At 39.8% G+C, this 20,539-nt stretch overlaps 3 long non-coding RNA genes across 3 annotated transcripts; 1 reads left to right on the top strand and 2 right to left on the bottom strand.

The window, feature by feature from the left end:
• Positions 1-2,859: 2,859 nt before the first annotated feature.
• LOC135744690 (uncharacterized) lies at positions 2,860-7,259 on the bottom strand. The gene is made up of 3 exons (XR_010530802.1): positions 7,190-7,259; positions 5,713-5,749; positions 2,860-2,979 (listed from the first exon to the last, which is right to left on the bottom strand). It is a non-coding gene; the product is annotated as an uncharacterized lncRNA (long non-coding RNA).
• A 6,728-nt stretch (positions 7,260-13,987) lies between these two features.
• Positions 13,988-15,660, top strand: LOC135748743 (uncharacterized). Its single transcript, XR_010532187.2, has 3 exons — positions 13,988-14,504; positions 15,062-15,198; positions 15,523-15,660. It is a non-coding gene; the product is annotated as an uncharacterized lncRNA (long non-coding RNA).
• Positions 15,590-16,305, bottom strand: LOC135748742 (uncharacterized). The gene is made up of 4 exons (XR_010532186.2): positions 16,246-16,305; positions 16,014-16,147; positions 15,828-15,931; positions 15,590-15,717 (listed from the first exon to the last, which is right to left on the bottom strand). It is a non-coding gene; the product is annotated as an uncharacterized lncRNA (long non-coding RNA).
• Between the last annotated feature and the right edge of the window lie 4,234 nt (positions 16,306-20,539).

Below are 20,539 nucleotides of genomic sequence, written 5' to 3' on the forward strand. Positions count from 1 at the left end.
CATCTTTTGGCCAATGAGGCTCATGTCTCGGCTCTTCTTTTTCATTTCTTCTACAAGTTCTTTTCTTAGGCGTTCTTGACTGTCTTCATTCTCCCCGTTAGGGAAATTTGGCAAAAAATTTACTTCAAATCGTCTAGGTTTTTTAATGCTTCTCCTGAAAGCACTGCCCGCTTCTGCACCTCTCTTTCCCTCAACAGCAACATCACTACAGCCACATTTACGCAGTTTTGTTCTGTAGTTGGCCATTTTAAATTTCAGGCTGTTTTTCCATCCAGCTGATCCTGTTGAAGAACCCGGTTCAGTCAAGCAGGGGTGTGCTCTGATAAGGGCAGTAGCAACTTGAGCAAAGTTTTCATCTGATGGATATGCCTTAAAAGTGTACATGGCACCCGCAAGTGATTCCAATATGTCATGTTTAATGTCTCTTCCAACATCAAGACTTGTACCATCTTTCATAAAAGCAAGGTTTCCCTGACGGAGACGATACTCAACATTAACAGAAAATTTAGGGATTTCAAAATCCTCTGGCCACTCACTCTGGCGTTCAGCAGACAACTGCTCTGATGTATCCGAACCTGAGAGAAGTACAGTGTCGGCCTGACTTGAGGAGGGAGAAGTTGATAGAGGAATTATTTTCAATGTTGCCTTACCTGTCAAATCCTTAATATCACTTAGGTTGCATAATGCATGATTAAAGTCAGGGTCTTCAAATTGGACATTGAAAGAATATGTGACTTGCAACTTCTCTTGAAGCACACGTTTCAAGGCATCAACATCAGCTGGTTTTTCTGAAATCACAACTTTTCGGATGTCACTGTCGTGCACAATAACGCGAAACATCATTGACATGGCTGGCTGAAATTCTAAAATAAAAAGAAAAATAAGTCAACAACACAAACGATAATAAAATAAAATACAATAAGGTCACTTAGCAGCAGATGTGATGCTTCAATGTGACAAAGAACTGGCCTCGGATATTATAGGCTGCCAAAGGGAAAGGGTCATTTAGTTCAGAAGGCAGAATTACTTGCAGTGAATGCAAACTACACAATTCATAAGAGCGCAAATGCTCGATGTACCACGCAGTCTGGGGTTTATAGAGGAACATTATGTCAGTGTTGATTGCAAAGATTTGTTTAATCTGCATGAATTCTGGCAAACCTGAACAAGATCCAACTGAAACCACCATGTCTGGGCAATACTTAATACCATCAATGGTAACACTGGATGAAACTAGCACTGTACTGCAATTAGGGCTCATTAGATGCAGATATTCCTGCACATTGTCAGGAAAGGCTGTTACAAGTGAACTACAGACCCTATCCATTTGTATTCCTGGCTTGAAAACCCCCCCTGCATCCATGTGATAGGCCATTGTCATTTGATGCTTCTTAGCCAGCATTAGGGGGACATTTTTGAAGTTTTGTGCATCACGGATCACTTTCTTAAAGAACTTATGTTTGCTCTCGAATCTCATTGTCCAAAGATTTCTCAGTGGTCCATACATTCTGATTAACTGAGGATAATGCTCTATGTAGTGATGCTTCGGACGCAGAACAAAGTTTGGGAAAACTTCTTGAAGCAAAGCTCTGTGTTCTGAGATCTTGCAATTCAAAAACTCCACAGTGTCATCAGCAAATTTGATAGACAACTCAACTCCACAATATCTTTCAACAACATCAAAATCTCCCAGGTATGGTCATTCTCTGCTATGGTATGGCCTATCAAAAGTGGAAGGAGTCTCAATAGGGTCAAATTCTCATGGGCATTTCCCCCAATTGTTTTTTTTTTGTGTATGATTGTGGAATAGGCTGTGGCTAATCAGTCCTGTCTGAAAACTTGTATGGAAATTGTTTAATGGCACTGTTTAAGGACTCCAGGGTAAAGTTACGTTTGCCAATTAAATTCTGTAAACACAATGCCATCTCTACAGGAACGACACCCTCCAACAGATCATGCAACAGATCTGGGGGGAAACCCCCAATGGCATGAAAGTGTTTCAAATTGTCACTCAAGGGACAGCTTCTCTTTACACCATACTGTACCACCAAAGTACTGTCCAGCAGAACATCTTGGACATGTTGTTGGTGTTTTTCTTTTGTTCTCATTTCAAACAAGCCTGACCTAACTTCCTTCACATTAATGTCCTCCCTTGTGGCAAGGCAAAATCTACATGGATGATTCACTCTAAAGCTCTCCTGAAAACCTGCTAGTGAATGGGCACCCAGATTATCTGCCAGGACATGAAGAACAGATCCCCTTACACATGATCCCAACTGCTCAACAAATACTCCTTGCTGTTCAAGATATTTCAGGTCTTCAATTAGTGGATGAAGTATTTTCGAGTAGCCATGCTGCCTAACTACATTTGTTTTACAAAGAAGAGCTAGCTGAATGGTATGCAAAGATGACACATTTTTTGCAGGCAAGTTTGCAAGAACCCAGTAGACAGCACACAATTTGTGCTTTTTTCGTGATGTTCCGAGTGGATTGGCCTCTTCGAAATCATCTATGTATAGGTTAAGACATATTTTGTAATCATTTTCGGCAAAAAATGAATTATCCCTATAATGTGTTCCATCCCTGTAACTGCTGTATCTCCCTGAGGTCTCACCTGAAGTTAGCACCTTGTCAAGAACCTCTTTTTTCAGCAATTTCTACCACAATTCAATAATTGGGATATAGACATAACACTGATCTGTCACGGCCGGGGCGGACCCAAGCTAGCTACCAGGCCATGCCCCTCTCTACTTTCCACCTCGAGGAGGTTCCCAAGACTTTCTTAAAGAAATGACCAGACAGACGAGTATACTACAATTAAAAGGAATCTTTATTAAATATTTAAAAGGAAGGGGAAAAAGGGGAAGGGCAGTTTAAAAACAATCTGCTTCTCGCCTCCAGGGCGAGTTGGACCAGGGAATGGGGGCCAAGGGTCTTCTTCCTTGTTTCCCTTGAACTCGTGGCGCCCTCCGCTTCCTCCTGGAGGCAAAACAAGGAAAGTACAATTAATGTTGGTCCAGCACCGGGTCACAACTTATCTGACTGTTGTTTCTGTCTCTCTCTTGCCCTCAGGTCACTCCGTCTCGACCTCACTGGACGCAGGGGATCCACCACAAGGCGTGGCTGCAGACACAGGTAAGTTACCCTCTGTACAGGTAGGTTACTCACAACACTTGGGCCTTTGGTTCGCTCCAAAGCATACGTGGAGACAGAGGTAAAGGGTTCCTCACCACTGACACTGCTTGGTTTTCTTCGAGGCGTTGCTGCAAACACAGGTAAGTGATACACTGCACAGGTAGGTTACTCACAACACGGGGGCCTTTAGTTCACTCCAAAACATTCGTGGAGACGGCGGTAAAGGGGTTCTCACTACTGACACTGCTTGGTCCTCTTCGAGGCGTTACTATAAACACAGGTAAGTAATACACTGCAAAGGTAGGTTACTCACAACACTGGGGCTGTTGGTTTACTCCAAAGCATTCGTGGAGACAGAGGTGAAGAGTTTCTCACTACTGACACTGTTCAGTCCTCTTCGAGGCGTTACTGCAAACACAGGTAAGTGATACACTGCACAGGTAGGTTACTCACAACACTGGGGCTTTTGGTTCACTCCAAAGCATTCGTGGACACGGCGGTAAAGGGGTTCTCACTACTGACACTGCTTGGTCCTCTTCGAGGCGTTACTGTAAACACAGGTAAGTAATACACTGCACAGGTAGGTTACTCACAACACTGGGGCTGTTGGTTTACTCCAAAGCATTCGTGGAGACAGGGATAATGGGTTCTCACTACTGACACTGTTCGGTCCTCTTCGAGGCGTTACTGCAAACACAGGTAAGTGATACACTGCACAGGTAGGTTACTCACAACACTGGGGCCTTTGGTTCACTCCAAAGCATTCGTGGAGACAGGGGTAATGGGTTCTCACTACTGACACTGTTCGATCCTCTTCGAGACGTTGTTACAAACACAAGTAAGTTACACACTGCACAGGTAGTGGTTAGTTTCTCTCCTCTGGCTCGGGCCTCAACGTGGTATTTTCTTCGCACAATCTGCACGGGGCCCGGGCGGCTTCGGTTACTGTCAATACAGCACACACACAGCAAGCTTAGTAAAACACACGGTAAAAGTCACACTCACCACAGCACTCTGCACACGCACTCCACGTGAAGTTAAGACTTGGCCGCCTAGGTCTTGGCTGCTCGAGAGGCGGGTTGGGCGTTCTACACGCCAGCAAGAGAGAAAAGATTTCACAGATGAATATGTTCAACAACGCCCCTCTGTGTCTCCTGGTTACCTCTTCGGCTCACCTACGCATTTAATCCCCACAGGGCCGGTAACCTTCAACACCCCCACAAAGACACCAGTAACTCCTCTTCTAGATAGCACAGAGCGTTTGTTTCGATTGTTTACTCACGCTTTGTTGTCCAACCGATTCCCCAATCATGCATCCAACAGCATCGCGTTCTCTTTTCCACATCCAAATCACACGATAACTTCCTTACTCCAACGTTTCCAACCTCTCATCTTCCCTAAGGGATTAAAGTGAGTCAACCCAGCCGATCTCCACCGTAGCAACAAGCGCAAGCAGCAGATTCACAAAGTGCCACCAACAACACCAACGGACATCTTCAAAGGTCTTTATATGCTCAACCTTCTCTCCTTACCGTCCTATCAGTGATCGCTGTGTCGATCGCTCTCACCTGAATGTTATCGGGCTTGATGTTTTTGGGGAAACCCCGGGAATTCCGGTGTTTCGCATCAGTCGTCAGAGCGGAACCAATCTCACACACTTTTGGTTCCGCCCTCACAGATCGTCACTTGGTGACAGATCATCTCTATCAATTTTGTACTCAACAGGCATGACAACTGGAAATTCTCTCAAGAAATATGATGTTCTCCTGTTGGTTGTGGAAAGAGGACCTTCCTCTTTTGTACACTGTAACATCACATTGCTGTCTGTGACTGCCCTGACAAGCTCTTTTACAACTGAGCTGTTTGCCTCACCACAGTGCTTAACAATAATCTGCTGTATTGTGCTACTTAACAGCGATTCAGACAGCAAATAAATTTGATTCAGCTGTTGGATCATTTCTTGTGTTGCGCTATCTGAAATATGCAAGATTGTCTGCATTTTGAGAAACAGTGAAGCCAAATTGTGTTCAAGCTTTTGCCTTGTATCATCCAAATTGTCTTGTTCCTCTGGCAAATTACACTCATCTTCACTGTCTATGCTGTCAATTGGAGGTTGAGCTGGATTTTCCTCTGTGTGACTATCCTGAGTACTTGATATAATTCCCAATTTAAAATGCTCAGGGCCGGGGCGGTTGTGGTGATGTGCCTTACTTTTATGGGCGTTAAATGTGGAGTACACATTTGTTTCAAAAACACAGTCTTTGAAAGGACACTGAACTTTTTCATTGTTCCTCAAATGAGAACGCAAATGACCAAAATAATCTGACTCATTGCATGGCTCAGTAAAGTCACAAACATGACACTTGTAACATACTGGAACAGTACTAGATTTCACAATACTTTGTTGAGAATGGATTTTTGATAAATGTACTTTCAATGCATTAAATGACTTAAAGGTACATGGACAGTCTGAATGGAGACATGATATCGGAGCAATGCGGGAATATGTTCCATGATTTATGCGATAGTGCTTAAGAAGTTGTGCTCTCTTTTCAGATGTAAAAGTGCAAAACTTACATTTCCACTGCATGGCAGAAGGAAATCAGCAGGTTATCTAAAGAAAGACAAATGAAGATTCATTATTCCATTAGTCAAAATTAGAAGAAGTAATAGGATAAAAATAGGCCAATAGGATAAAAAGAAAATTATGTATTACTTTAAAACCTTAGTCATAAGTTGGCATAATAACGTTGTGTTCATGCTATGGCCTAACAAAAACATTTTACATTACCATTAACTAACTACCTTATTTAAAGATAAATAAATGCAAATCTGTCAAGATTAGTTTATATACAATAAACGTAAAATAACAAGCAATACACAATTCTACTTATATTAATAAATACAGCCCTCTCTCTCTCTCTCTCTCTCTCTCTGTGTGTGTGTGTGTGGAGGAGAAATGCATGGTAAACAATGCATGAAGAAATAAAGCAGTACACCTTTAAACCTTTAAGACAACTAGTTACATATGGTTTTATTTTACAATGGGTTTACCTGTTTGCATCTATTATCTTCTTTTTTCCCCGTTGTTCTCAACCGAGGATAAACGAGTAAAATTAGCGTCTCCCTCAAAACATTGCTTGAACGCGTCAAACCGGCGCGTTTAGGGTGATGTCGATTTGACAAGCTTTTTACTGCGTCGTTGTTGTTGCTTGGCAGCCGTAATGTTGCGCGCGCACACACACAACTGTTAATGAAGAACTACGCACCATTGCTCCGTTCATTTTATCAATCCTTTCCAAGTATACGAAATCAAAGTTTCAGAAAAGAAATAATAACCCACCATTAGGCTTATCTATAAATGCTGACGCTTCTCTGGGGAGGGGCTTTACAGAGTAGCGAGGCGATTGCCAATCTTTGCGCATGCTCAGTATATAAAACGAACTAGAAAAAAAGCCGTTTATACAAATATTATGGTACAGTTAATGTCAGGCTTAATTGTTGGTCGGAAATGTGTTGTGTTACGTTAATTGTGATATCAGCACGCGATTTTAGAGATATCGTTTTTCCCCATTCAAGTATATAGGACGTAGTCTTGCATGACAGTTCTTAAATTACTGTAAAAGACTGCTTATTGTGGCTCATTGCTTTATTATATCAAATATGCACGTTTGTTATTCATGAAAACCTCGCGTTTCTCTACAACACCGATGAAGCATTCAAAACGAATCTGTTTGGACATCGCACATGTGTGATTGGTTTTATGTATAATGTTGCAAAAACAATCTTTATTGCAAACATGAGCAGACTATCTTGTAATATATACTTAGTTTAATTATACATTTGTTTTTTTTGCCCCTTTATATTTACTTTAAGTAAAGATTTGTTCAAATTGGGTGTATTTTTGCGCCAATTGCCCCGGTAACGTTAAATGTAACTTAGGCCTAACATCGTAATAAATTCGTCGAAACAGCATGCATGCATATAATTGTGGAAAATGTGTCGACAATAAGGACAAGCAAACAAGAAAAATACAAAATGTTGTGTTAATTACCTTAAAGTTGCAGAGGGTAACGTTAAAACTTCCTTTGAGAATCTTCCTCACGAGTCACTCCATGTGCTTCGTCCAGGTGTGGGGAAATGTGCTAAAATGCGCATGCTCAATAGAACGTCTTGGATCTTCTTCTTCTTCTACTTTTTAATGGCGGATCATATCTTGATGATACATACCGCCATCTACTGGATAACTACACAGGAGTGTGTAAAATGGACTTTGGCAAAATACACCTTAAATCATAAAATCATAAAACAATAATAAAACCAAACCCCCTCCCGGGAAAAAATAAATAAATTTAATAATAATATAAACCAAATAACCTAAATTATTTTACTTAATCCAGTATCATTAAGATACATAATGAGGCATCTGCATCTTTGTCCCTGAATTCCTTGCTCCTGTAAAATATTATGAATGTCATTTTCTGCATCTGAGTCTTTCCATTTCTGTCTAAATTGGTCAAATTTCTTACATTTATATAAAATATGGGTGACATCTTCCAAGACTTTACATTCAGAGCATATGCTATTACTTTTATCTATTAAGGACAATGTGGAATTAAGGCCTGTGTGGCCCAACCTCAATCTGGTTATAATAACTTCTTCATGCCTATTAAGACCCAATGAGGTGATTATTTTGAACGTCTTGGATATTTTGAGTAAGTTTACTTAAATTGCATTAGTTATGTGAACTTTGTAGTGTAACATTTAAAGAACAATTAACCGTTTTAAGTAAACTCAACAGTTTGGTTAAAAACAAGTAAACATACTAGCATTTTTATAGTAAGGATTACTATTTGCTTTTACAGTGTATGTATAATAATGTATAATTATAAAAAGTGCGTACACTACGCGAATAGGAAGAGAGAAACGCTCGGATCTGATTGGTGAATGAATAGGGATTGGTGAATGAATAGGGTTTGGTTTTACACTGTGTGAGTTTGAGCAAGTTTGACTGCTATAGCATCCTGGATTGTAATGTAAATACCATAGACAGTAAAAGAAAGGTAAATACGTAAACACGTGAATGCAGCATCTGAATACAGGGAACTATATGCAATATAATCGCCGTCATTTATAAAGAAGATCGCATTTATGTATGAATCAAGATCGTGAGTTTATATAAAAAAAAAATCGAACCCGGGTCACCCGTGTCATAAACACAATAAAATGCAATGTTTCTCTATAATTTACATAACAATCAAACAAGTCAATATAATAAACAGTTGTTGTTTTAAACATTGTGTGAACATTAAAACATGACATTGTAATAATGTTTAAAAATGGTAAAATGTAACATTCCCAGGGATTAAAGTGAAAAAAATTCTTCTGACTGAAATTTTTTTCAGGCCAAGTCATATTCCTTTAACTAACACTTTATGTAGGCGAGACCAATAACATTTTAAGGGGAGATTTTTTGCCATTAATTCCATATTAAAGTCTCCTGTGGTATATAGGTAGCTGTAGTTTGCAGGGAATTTCAGATTAAGGCGAAACAGCTAAATAACTCACTATATAAAAAGAAAACATGAATATCACCACCTTTAATGAATCTTTTATTAATTATTTATTTATTAATTAATTGTAAATGTATTAATTTGAGCTTTTACTTATATTTTTTTTTAATCAAAGTTGAAACTGTTAACATAGTGAATGCACCATGAACTACCGTCAATTACTGTAATGACATAAACAAGAATGCTTATATACTCTATATTTTCATTGTTTGTTCATGTTATATAATGCATTTACTAATGTAAACAAATACAATTTTTTCATGTCATATTATTCAGTACACATAAACGAATAATCCAGGGTCTGCTCCGTTCACAAAACAGCTTACAGTCACAGCTCTAATACAGTAACGTTATGTATGAATATAAATCCTAAACGAGTAACTCGAGTCAAACTCGTGTACAATACCCACAGGATGTCTGTAACCATAGTGAAAGATGTACAATGAATGACTGTACCTTTATCAACAAAATATTATGTTACAATAGAGGCAGCGCTGATGTGCTATTTTGTGCGCAATGTTTCTGCTGTTTACTTTATCCTAAGACCTAAATGGTCGTGTTTATATGAGGATACTTGCAAAGACTGGATTTTTGACGCATATGTTTATTTAAGGCCAATAAAGCGGCAAAAATACTCACACAATGAGAAGCGAATGCGCGGCTTTGCGTGCCCATCTGACACAGAAACAGCGGCCGCATTTTGCACTGTTGTTTGACTTTGAATGGCTTAAAATCACTTGTTTTTAAACTGCGATGCTTAAATATGTGTACAAATGTTAAGTTTTTGTGACCACACGCAAATGCAACTGCAAGAACCGACATGTGGTTGACATCAAAGTCCCGCGAGAGCATTTCGGAAGCAGTCTCCTCTTATGATTCCTCGAATCGCTCTAACGGGATTTGGATGTCATCTGCCTCCTGGTTCTTGTGGCGCCACATGAAGTTTACCCACGAGTTTAACAAAGCCGTTGTATCAGCCACTGGTTAGATCAGCATAGCAGTCAAAAACGGGACGCGGGTAATCACGTACGGGAGAAATCATTTACCCCCAAAATACAGGACCCCTAATCATACTGTGCAAAGACACGCAAGTTACCTGACTTTTTGGTTTTCTTAGCCCACGAACTGAAAGCCTTGCCAATCTTCATCATTTCGCTAAGCCAAGTCAATCTCCAGGTCTTTTACACCTTTATCGATCTCTAAAACATCGGAGCCTTCCTGCATTATAAGTTTGACCATGCTAGCTTAAATGAAGTTTTACCTCAGCTTAACGTGATACAGCCAGAAAACCCGGAGTGGATCCTGTGCGTGATTACAGAACGCTTACAGTGGATAGAGGAACGTGATTTGGCTCCGCTCCAGGCTTTGATCACATCCCACTTAAAAAGGTGAATACACGTCGTCTTTATGAAAAGTGAATGTAATAATTTTTCAATTGACGGAAATCCGTCTAGCGACGGAAAACTTTAATCCATGCATTCCTCTAACATTGCGACAACACAAAAACGTTCTTAGAACGTCAAGAAAACTGGAAACTTTTTACGTTGGCAGAAAATTTTTGGGAACGTTGGGAACTTTCAGGGAACGTTCTTAGAAATTTTTTCTGTTAGCTGGGATGGAAGCAACCAAATATGAATTCAAATTTGAAGCTTGTTTAACCGTAAGTGGTTTTCTGCTATTGGAGAGAGCGGATTCTAAGGGCAGAATTGTAGTAGTATAGTTCAGTGGTTCCCAACCTTTTTAGCCCTAAGTTCCCCCACAGCCCTAGCCGGGCTCCGCCCTCATACGTGCGTCCGCTTAATTTTCATTTCTCTTCAGTACTACGTCTGGGACTGCTCTGTAGAGTTTCGTTTTCTCCTGCAAAAATCTGCAGGACCAATCAGCGAACAGATGGGTGTGGCTAAGAACGATGACGTTGAGGTCGTGCGTCAGTTTGAGTTGTAGTTCAGTAATGGCAGCGGAGAAAGACGTGAGAAAAGCTATTCGGTCTGTTGTTGCAAAACTGCAGAATATACAGAAGTTAAAGCTGGAGCAAGAACCAGGTTTGCTAAGTTTTGTTTGTCTGATTATTCTTACTTGTCTGATTATTTCCGGCCGGTTTTGGTGCATGATATACTTCACGACCACACGGTAGCGATTGCGTATGGCAGATCCTGAGTGACTCTGGGCAGATCCAATAGTTTTAAACTTAGACAGAGGACCCTCCTTAACGGAAGTAACGCTTTGCAATGGAGCGTGGCTAGACTCTCTGTACAAATGAAGTAAATGTACGAGAGTCTGGTTGGACCAGGCTAAGAGGCTCCTTCATTGAAACTAAACCAAAGTTGTGTTTTAAAGATGGATCATTAGTAATATGAATTAATTAACTGATGTTAAACATTAAAGTAAAAAGCTCTGACTGATGAATCATGTTTATTTGTCTTGAGGTTTTAAACCAGGGATAGAGCCAGTGTTGCCAGATAGAGCTGATGGTTTCCAGCCCAAAGGTGTTCCAAAACCCGCCCAAATGCACAAAAAACCGCCCAAAATATTTAAATCAACATTTTGGTTTAATTTGATTAGCATTAGTTATTTTAACTTCCACAATGAATGCAACATACTATAGCTAGCGACACCAGAACAGAACCACACTAGCAAAATGACATAACTTGTTCACAACAGTCAACAGCTACATTATGCCCCCTCGCCCACACGCACAATGCACTTTTACAGCGTATATTTAAGTGTTTTATGATTATTCAAATACCCAATTCGTTAATAACAATTTCAACAATGTCTGTTTTTTTATCTATTTATATTATTATTAATAATGTATTTTTACTCCTGATAAATAGGTGTGTGTGTGAGAGAGAGATCGTAAATAGGCTTACCTTAAGCAGTAAATGCAGAACAATAATAGGCTGTTGGTTGTACGTTAACTTGCAAGGATGCTGAAGAACACTATGAACATCTGAACTTTTCAGAACTATGTACAGTCTGGCTGAAGTTCATGGTACCAGAATTGACTAAATGACAGCCGAACATTTGGTTTTGTTCACCTGAAATGCTCCGATAATTTATCCACGGCTCAAACACGTGTCATTGATGTCCGTTTCTCAATCCGGCTGTGTCACGGTTGGTTTTACACAAAAGAGGGAGAACCCAAACGCAGACGATATATATAAATAACTGAGAATTTATTAAGGTAACAAACACAAAAACCCACGAGGGGGTAGAACAGAAGATAAATAAACACAGTGATGGGACACTAAACACAGTAACAAAACACTGGAACCAAAGTATAAGTCATGAGCACGGAAGACATGAACACACTGACTTACGACAACGAACGTGCACACAACAGAGAACGAGAGGGCATTATAAAGACACGACATCAATGGGGAACAGGTGAACATAATTAATTACGTAAGACACGAGTACATAAGGGAGTAGGGTGAAAGTGACAAGACACTGGGAACACGTGACACAAATACATAATGTGAAAACACGTGTTCCCACACAGAACACAATGCTGCCATAATCTTGCCCTCTGAAATAAGACCTGAATCTACACAAAGGTCTGGCAAGACCACGACAGCGACAAGACACTGGGAACACGTGGAAGCCACACACACAATATGACTCCACATGTCCCCACACAGAACATAGTACTGTCATGGTCTTGCCAGATACACTCAGACCTAGTAGAGTCTAGTACAAAAGGTCTGGCAAGCCCATGACAGTACCCCCTTCTTTAAAGGTGGATTCAAGACACCAACAAACACAACATTAAACACGAGGAACGAGGGACTGCACGACAGAGAACACCCAAGAAACAATGACAATAAACAAAAGCGGAAGACAAACATATGTAACTAAAGGGTTCGGATGATTCAACAAAAATAACAAATCAGGGAGTGGGGGTGGGGCAACAACAGGGTGTACAAAATGTCCGGGGTGAAAAGAATGAGTCCTATAATTATGCTGCTGAGACGCTGAGGGATAGTGTGTCCGAGGCTGCGCAGGCGGCTGACGTGTCCATGGCTGCGCAGTCGGCTGCGCCGGCGGGTGACGTGACTCCGGCTGCGCCGGCGGGTTGCAGCAGCTGCTCCGACGCCCCCTTCGTCCTCTTCCTCCTCCGTCTGGAGGCCGGGAGTGCTGGACGGATATCTGGTGCGGGCGTGGTCTCCGACGCCGGAGAGACGGGAGTCGACCTCCCCAGTCTGATAGCCCCGGTCATAATGCTCCTCGGGCTGGATGTCGGTGAACTGGATATGACTGTGGCCGATTTCTGTCGGCGGTCGAGACAGTCCACCAAGTCCCAATAAGGCAGATGAAGTAGGTCCCCTCGCTCCCGAATCGGTGGAGGGTCGTTCATCTCGGCTACCAGGTAAGCACTGGCGAGAAACTCCGGGTAACACCCCTTACTGCTTTCTACCGCCAGGGCGTAGTCTCTGAGGGGAAGCCCCTTCTGCGGTGGAAAGGGACCACTGCCAGAAAGCGTCTGATCCGAAATCGATCTCCACCACTCTGGGTCCGATGCACATTGCATAATACTAGTCTGCTGGGTTCTGTTGGGCGCGTTCGTTATGTCACGGTTGGTTTTACACAAAAGAGGGAGAACCCAAACGCAGACGATATATATAAATAACTGAGAATTTATTAAGGTAACAAACACAAAAACCCACGAGGGGGTAGAACAGAAGATAAATAAACACAGTGATGGGACACTAAACACAGTAACAAAACACTGGAACGAAAGTATAAGTCATGAGCACGGAAGACATGAACACACTGACTTACGACAACGAACGCGCACACGACATGGAACGAGAGGACATTATAAAGACACGATATCAATGGGGAACAGGTAAACATAATTAATTACGTAAGACACGAGTACATAAGGGAGTAGGGTGAAAGTGACAAGACACTGGGAACACGTGACACAAATACATAATGTGAAAACACGTGTTCCCACACAGAACACAATGCTGCCATAATCTTGCCCTCTGAAATAAGACCTGAATCTACACAAAGGTCTGGCAAGACCATGACAGCGACAAGACACTGGGAACACGTGGAAGCCACACACACAATATGACTCCACATGTCCCCACACAGAACATAGTACTGTCATGGTCTTGCCAGATACACTCAGACCTGAGTCTAGTACAAAAGGTCTGGCAAGCCCATGACAGGCTGCAGCCTGCGGAGGTCGCATATGCAGGGTGCATACGCAATCAAGCCTGGTTTATTTTAGTTAACTGACTTTCGAACTGAATTACATTCGCAAGTTTTAAAGAGCACCAATTATGCTAATAAATTAGCACGTTAGCACGTTATTGTAATATCCCATAGTACATACATGTTATTAAAACTTGAACTAATGCACTGTGAGTCTTATAAATTGCTTACATACCTCACCGATTTCTGCATGTCTGGAAAACGCTCGGATTTAGTTCCTGTCTCCGCCTCCCAAAATGTCTAGTGTATTCGGATTGGTCAGATGACTACTCAACTGTTATTGGTCAACTGGGTTCGGCGTGTGTTTGAAAGGTTACGCCCCTGACTACGCGTGGGTTTTCCGGTTCTGACTGAGAGTCACAGGCAACGTAAACAAGCGCTATATTTCTCTATAAATGATGGTGTCTGTACTGCCTTACCACTTCAAGCTCGATCCAGAGAGTTCAGACGGCAGTTACGATATAAACGATCTCCGTCAATGAACGCGATTGGATTTAACTTTTTTAGGTGTCCTTAGCTCTGCCAGAATGCTAAACGAAGACGAAAATGTGTTGCAAAGACATCCAAAAGGTAATTATAACGTACTACATTACTTTGCAAACTATATGGAAACACCAAATGTAGCACATAGAAAGTATTTGTTGAAATGATTATAAAACTATTCCATTTGTTAACATTATTTTACTATAGTAAACTGTATTATAAAAGACTGCTTACATACTATATCACTGTGCAAACTATATGGAAACACCAAATGTAGCACATAGAAAGTATTTTTTGAAATGATTATAAAACTATTTCACTTATTAACATTATTTTACTATAGTAAACTTTATTATAAAAGCCTGCTTACATACTATATTACTGTGCAAACTATATGGAAACACCACATAGAAAGTATTTGTTGAAATGATTATAAAACTATTTCATTTGTTAACATTATTTTACTATAGTAAACTTTATTATAAAAGACTGTTACATACTATATCACTGTGCAAACTATATGGAAACACCAAATGTAGCACAAAGAAAGTATTAATTGAAATGAATGTTCTACATTATTTCACTATGGTAAACTTTTTTATGAAAGACTGCTTACTTATAAGTGCTATGTTTTTACTTATTAGGTTTTAAGGAGAATGCAACAGGTTCCAGGGCCTCTTACCTGCGTGATTCATCATCCAGGTTTTGCACAAATTGTCTAAATCCCTACACACAGAACATTTATTGTACCGACTATAAGCCTTTGAGGTGCAGGACTAGAGTAAGTTTTATTACATTTTTAAACCAATAACACTAAAGTATAATTAAAGTAACAAAGTACCCAAAAGAACAAAAGATGTAACTTTAAAGAAAATATAATAGTCAGTCAAAAGTTTTTATTTATTTATTACAAATATATATTTAAATGTTAAACAATATACAAATAAACATACTTTAGTAACCACATTGTGCTCTTGTTTCAAAAATTGTTCAATTCACTTCTTACAGCCATCTATTCAGATAAATGGCATATCAAAGCTTTGTCAGCTGGTGCTATTTAAGACGACACTATAAGGTTATCATCCTGTCGTGTGTTGTTCTCCAGATACGCTTGGAGCTTCCTGATCAGATCGGTCACAATTTTGGCTTTCGACGACCCCTGCACTGAAGATGGCATGCAATCACGTCCTCTTTTGAAGGTCTCTCAAACTGTGATGCCAGGTCCATTGGAATCAGGGCTTCCTTCAGCTTGTCTTCAAATACCTCATCAAACACAAGCCTGATCACATCCTCCACATAACTGTAGAAATATTGCAGTCAATAAATCTTTTGTTTTGATCATTTATTTCCCTGCTTCATACATTAAGTTTTTAATTATGAATGTATTTGAAATAAAACATTACTGCTTACGGTATGTCACTTGTGTGTTTTGGGAACATAGCCTTGTACTTTCCCTCTCCTGCTTTTGTTACGGCTTGGTGACATTGTAATGGATGGCTGCAAGGTACAAATACCTGTAAAATATAAACAAGCAATTAATTTATTGTAAAAGTAAATACTACTTTATTTAACAAAGTTACTAAAATACTTAAATACCTGCACAGCATTCCAATAAATGAGAAAATCAAAATTTTTTTGCTGCAAATCTGAAATCTCAGGCTACGGACAGCAAAGGCATCCACTGATGATGGTGATGGAAACATTGTGAAACGATGCTACTGCCTGGGTTCCTATTATTATGCAGAGAAAAAAAACTTTGTCATCATCAGTTATACATCTAAGACTGGTAGTGGTTTCACTAGCTAAATACATCATGTGTGTTACACACCTTTGCTCCTCATATGCCAGTCTGACTCCTTGTACTGTGTGTAATGATGTTGCATGTTTGCTGCGAATCTAGGATATAGACAAATAAAACAAACATGTATTCAGTCAAAAAAACATATTATAACAATAGAGTACAACGACTATAAATCGTTAGACTATTCATTAAAACGTAAATGTATTACATATTACATGGCCCAACATTAGCAACACACATTATGTGTTTACTTCGTTTCAAAATCTAAGAAAGCTTCAAGTACATACAACAGTAAAATACATATAACTTTAAACAAATCATCTGTACTTAGAGTTTCTTGAGTTTGATCATGAGAACAAATTTTACTGGTAACAGTTTAACGTTAGCTGGCATTTGTATTTGTATTTAGCTTAGCAACTTAGCAAGTTTGTAAACATGTCTAAACCAACATCGATAAAAAAACGATAGTCTGCATAATTCAACATACACGTGTGTAAATATGGTACGTTGTTTATGAAATACAGTATTACAACACAAGACAATTAGCTTGCAAGCTTAGCTCTACACGCACATTATGTTAATCTCCGGTTACCGGTTACGTAACGTACAGTAAAAGGCAAATAATAAACGTGAATACTTACAGCCTGTGATCCAGAAGTGCACAGTAATCCAACTTTCAAGAGGAGACGTCGCGCAAATCCAGCTTCGGTTCATGAGAAGCAGTTATTGTGAAAACTCTGTGAACAACTTCTGACTGGATTTTTCCGGAACCGTATTAAACATGATGTCCTCTGTGGAAGTCCATAAAGTGCTATTTTCCCTCGCATTTAAAGAGACAGCGTCTACTCGAGAGATTTAATCGCTTAAACAATGAAACAAGAGTTTGCAAACAGAGTCAAAGCAGGGACTCACAACCTCCGCCATTTTAGATCTCTTCTAACTCGGCGCTCCCCACCCCCGTCTTTGAGGGCGTACCCAAGCAAAGCAGAGAGGGCTGAACTATGATAATGTTGGTCTTATCTACGTCACTAATCCCAGGAAGTAAACTGTTGCCTACAATCCGAGTGTTTTTTGTAGTCCTCGAACGTTAGAGACGATAACTCGCGTCATCGTTTTCTTTGAGGTATGTACTTTTTGAATATCGTTAGCATGTACTAATGCACACTTACACACAAAAGGATGTTTAAAAACGTGTATCCCATAATAGGTGCTCTTTAAGCATATTACAACAATTTACTATTAACTAAGAATAAAAGTCAACTTTATAACTGTTAAAACAAGACAGTCTTGATGACGTATGGAGCCTAGAAAGGCGACCTCCGGAGGCTGCAGCATTCGCATTGAGACACGGCCGATGTGTGACAAGCAACGTATACGTTGCAATCCGGAGTCCGTGTTGCAGAATTTGCAGTGCTCTTTTCCGATTCGAAAGGCATTATCCATTGCTTCAGGCCTGGGTCACTCTCCCACTGCCATCTGTAATATCTTGATTTCCCGCTGAGAGAGCTGGCTGGCTGCTATCACTTGTGATTGGCTAAACGCGGACTCATCATCGGCGTGGCGTCCATATAAACACAGGCAGTGGGCGTGTGTTTAGTAACGTCAGATGAAATACATGCACACTTGTTTTTTTTTGTTAAATAATTAGCCTATAAAATGCACATTTCAAACCCGCCCAACTGATCCCAAACCAGCCCAAATTTTGCACACCCGCCCAAGCCAATTTTTACCCGCACAATCAAATTCAAAACCGCCCAATTGGGCGGGAACCCGCCCAATCTGGCAACACTGGATAAAGCTTAGGTTAGAGCTCAGTCTGACATTATTATGAATTTTCATGCAGTCATTCGGAAAGATTAGCGAATGAAGACATTTAATATACATTAATCTGCAAATAAGCAAACCTTTTATCACCAAAACTACCTATCAAAATATTAAAGGGGTTATAGCCTGAAAATCTGACCTTTTTCATGTTTAAGTGCTATCATTGGGTACAACCCGTTAATTTTAATTTGGTTAACCATTCTCTGCAAGCATGTGAAAAAATAGGTCATTCAGATTTCACCTGTTTTCTGACAAAAAAACACTCTTTTGTTTAAAAAAAACACCATCTTGTGATCAGTGTTTGCATTTCATCAGCTCATTTGCATTTTAAAAGACCCCAAAAAACTGCACATTTTTGGTCAGGCCAACAAAAAGGCAATTTTAACATGCTATAATTAATTATCTGTGGGGTGTTTTGAGGTAAAACTTCACATACAGACTCTGGGAACGCTCAAAGACTTATTTTACATCTTTAAAAAATTTCATCATATGACCCCTTTAAGGGCCAACCTTACTAACAGCATGCGCAAACCATCATTTTGGGGTTAAATAACGACTGAACTTACTAAAGACACGCATTGGATATTTAGCTTTAAAAAATTATTTTTTCGACCTTATTGCATATGCATTTGTAGACATTTTTGTAGACATCAGCTCTGCTTATCTGCGACCCTGTTCTAATTTGCACTGCTCTTAGTAGATTGCAATTGTCATTATGGAAATGTGCTTATGTCCTTATTGTGCCTGTATTCTTTTATTTGCACTTTTGTTGTAAATCACACGCAGATTTTTCACTCCATTCGCCGATTGTTTGGAATTGAGCTCTCACATTCTTTTTAGTAAATCTGGCCCTAAATATACTAAAATCTCAATTAAAGTTACTGATAATTTAAGTTTAAAAGTGTGCATAATTTAAGTTTTTGTCTTTAGAAATGATTCAGGTTCATTGAAAATAATCAGATTGACCGCTCTTGAATTGGACATCCCTATTGCGTTTTGAAGCATGCAGTGCATTTACTCACGATGGCTAATAATATTAATGATAAGATTAAAATAACATTTAAAGTATTCATTTTTACAATGCTTTCCTCACGAAAATCAATATTTTAGGTCAATTACTAGACAAACGAGAGACATTTTTATTAAAAGTAAATGAGATCAAAGCTAAATCTAAATCTTTTCGCGTACCCCTGAAAACTCTTCACGTACCCCCTGGGGTACGCGTAACCCCCAGTTGGGAATCACTGGTATAGTTTACAGTGAAGGTGCCATACAGTTATAATTAAAGCAGATGTCTTTAATCCCACCACAGCATTTGTCTTCACATTTATGGCTGACTCCTAAACCGCTGCTTAAAAAACCAAATACTGGGATAGTTTACCAGTATGCTGTGCAGGCATAGATATATAGATCCTATAGATCTGTTGTAAAATAGCAATATAACACGCACAGTCATACTATTGTATCGGCATATACCAGCACAACTGTTCAATTAAATTCAATTTTATTTATATAGCGCTTTTCACAATTGTTAATTGTTTCAAAGCAGCTTTACAGGAGTAGATGTAGGGGAAAACACAGAAAATCAATGGATAATATAAGAAGTAGAATATAGCGGCTAAGGATAAACCATACAAGCGAGCGTAGTAATAACGTAACGGATACAGTAAAGTGCTAAGTTAAGCCAAAGTTGGCTGACTCTCCCTGGGACGAAAAAAAACCCTAGGAGAAAACCCAGTTGGAAAAACTCCTAGAAGGACAAAAACCCTTGGGAGAGATTAATATATATATGTAGGAAGCGGGTAAGCAGATTAAACTGATTCAGCCGGTGATCGTTGGTCGCGCATCGGCTGGGCATCACGTTGAAGGACAGCCAGTAGATCAGTGGTGTGATGACCTTCACAGCTGCAGGAACTGGGTCTGTTTGTCTCATTGTCCTCGGGTCGAGCAAGAGACAGGGAGAGAAAAACAGAATTCTATTACCGTAGGGGCCTTTCGCATGTCATGCGATAGGCTCCCTATTGCGGCAATAGTATATTACCCAAATGAGGTATTATGTGAGTGCTTTGTTCTAGACAAACTAACTATTGCGGGATAAGTACATTTACTGGACATTTTATGTGAATGCTTTGTTAAAGAAGAATGTCTTAAGTTTAGCTTTAAATTGATCGACTGTGTCTGAAACATTGTTTGGTAAATCATTCCAGAGCTTAGGGGCTAAGTAGGAAAAGGATCTAACACCTTTAAACACTTTTGATATTCTAGGGATAATTAACTCTTTCCCCGCCATTGACGAGATATCTCGTCAATTAAGAGAAAACGTTTCCCCGCCAATGACAAATTTTCCGTCTTTCCGCAATACCGCTATTATCCACCACGCAACTTTTTAAAACCGGAAGTATTGCCCTATGCCAAGCTGCTGCATGTCCGTGTCTGTTTTAAAGATCGCTCTGAATGGGATCTCTATGAAAAGTCCGTCATAAAAATGGAATTATCT

This window comes from Paramisgurnus dabryanus, chromosome 5 (assembly GCF_030506205.2).
Source record: "Paramisgurnus dabryanus chromosome 5, PD_genome_1.1, whole genome shotgun sequence".
Lineage (NCBI taxonomy): Eukaryota > Metazoa > Chordata > Actinopteri > Cypriniformes > Cobitidae > Paramisgurnus > Paramisgurnus dabryanus.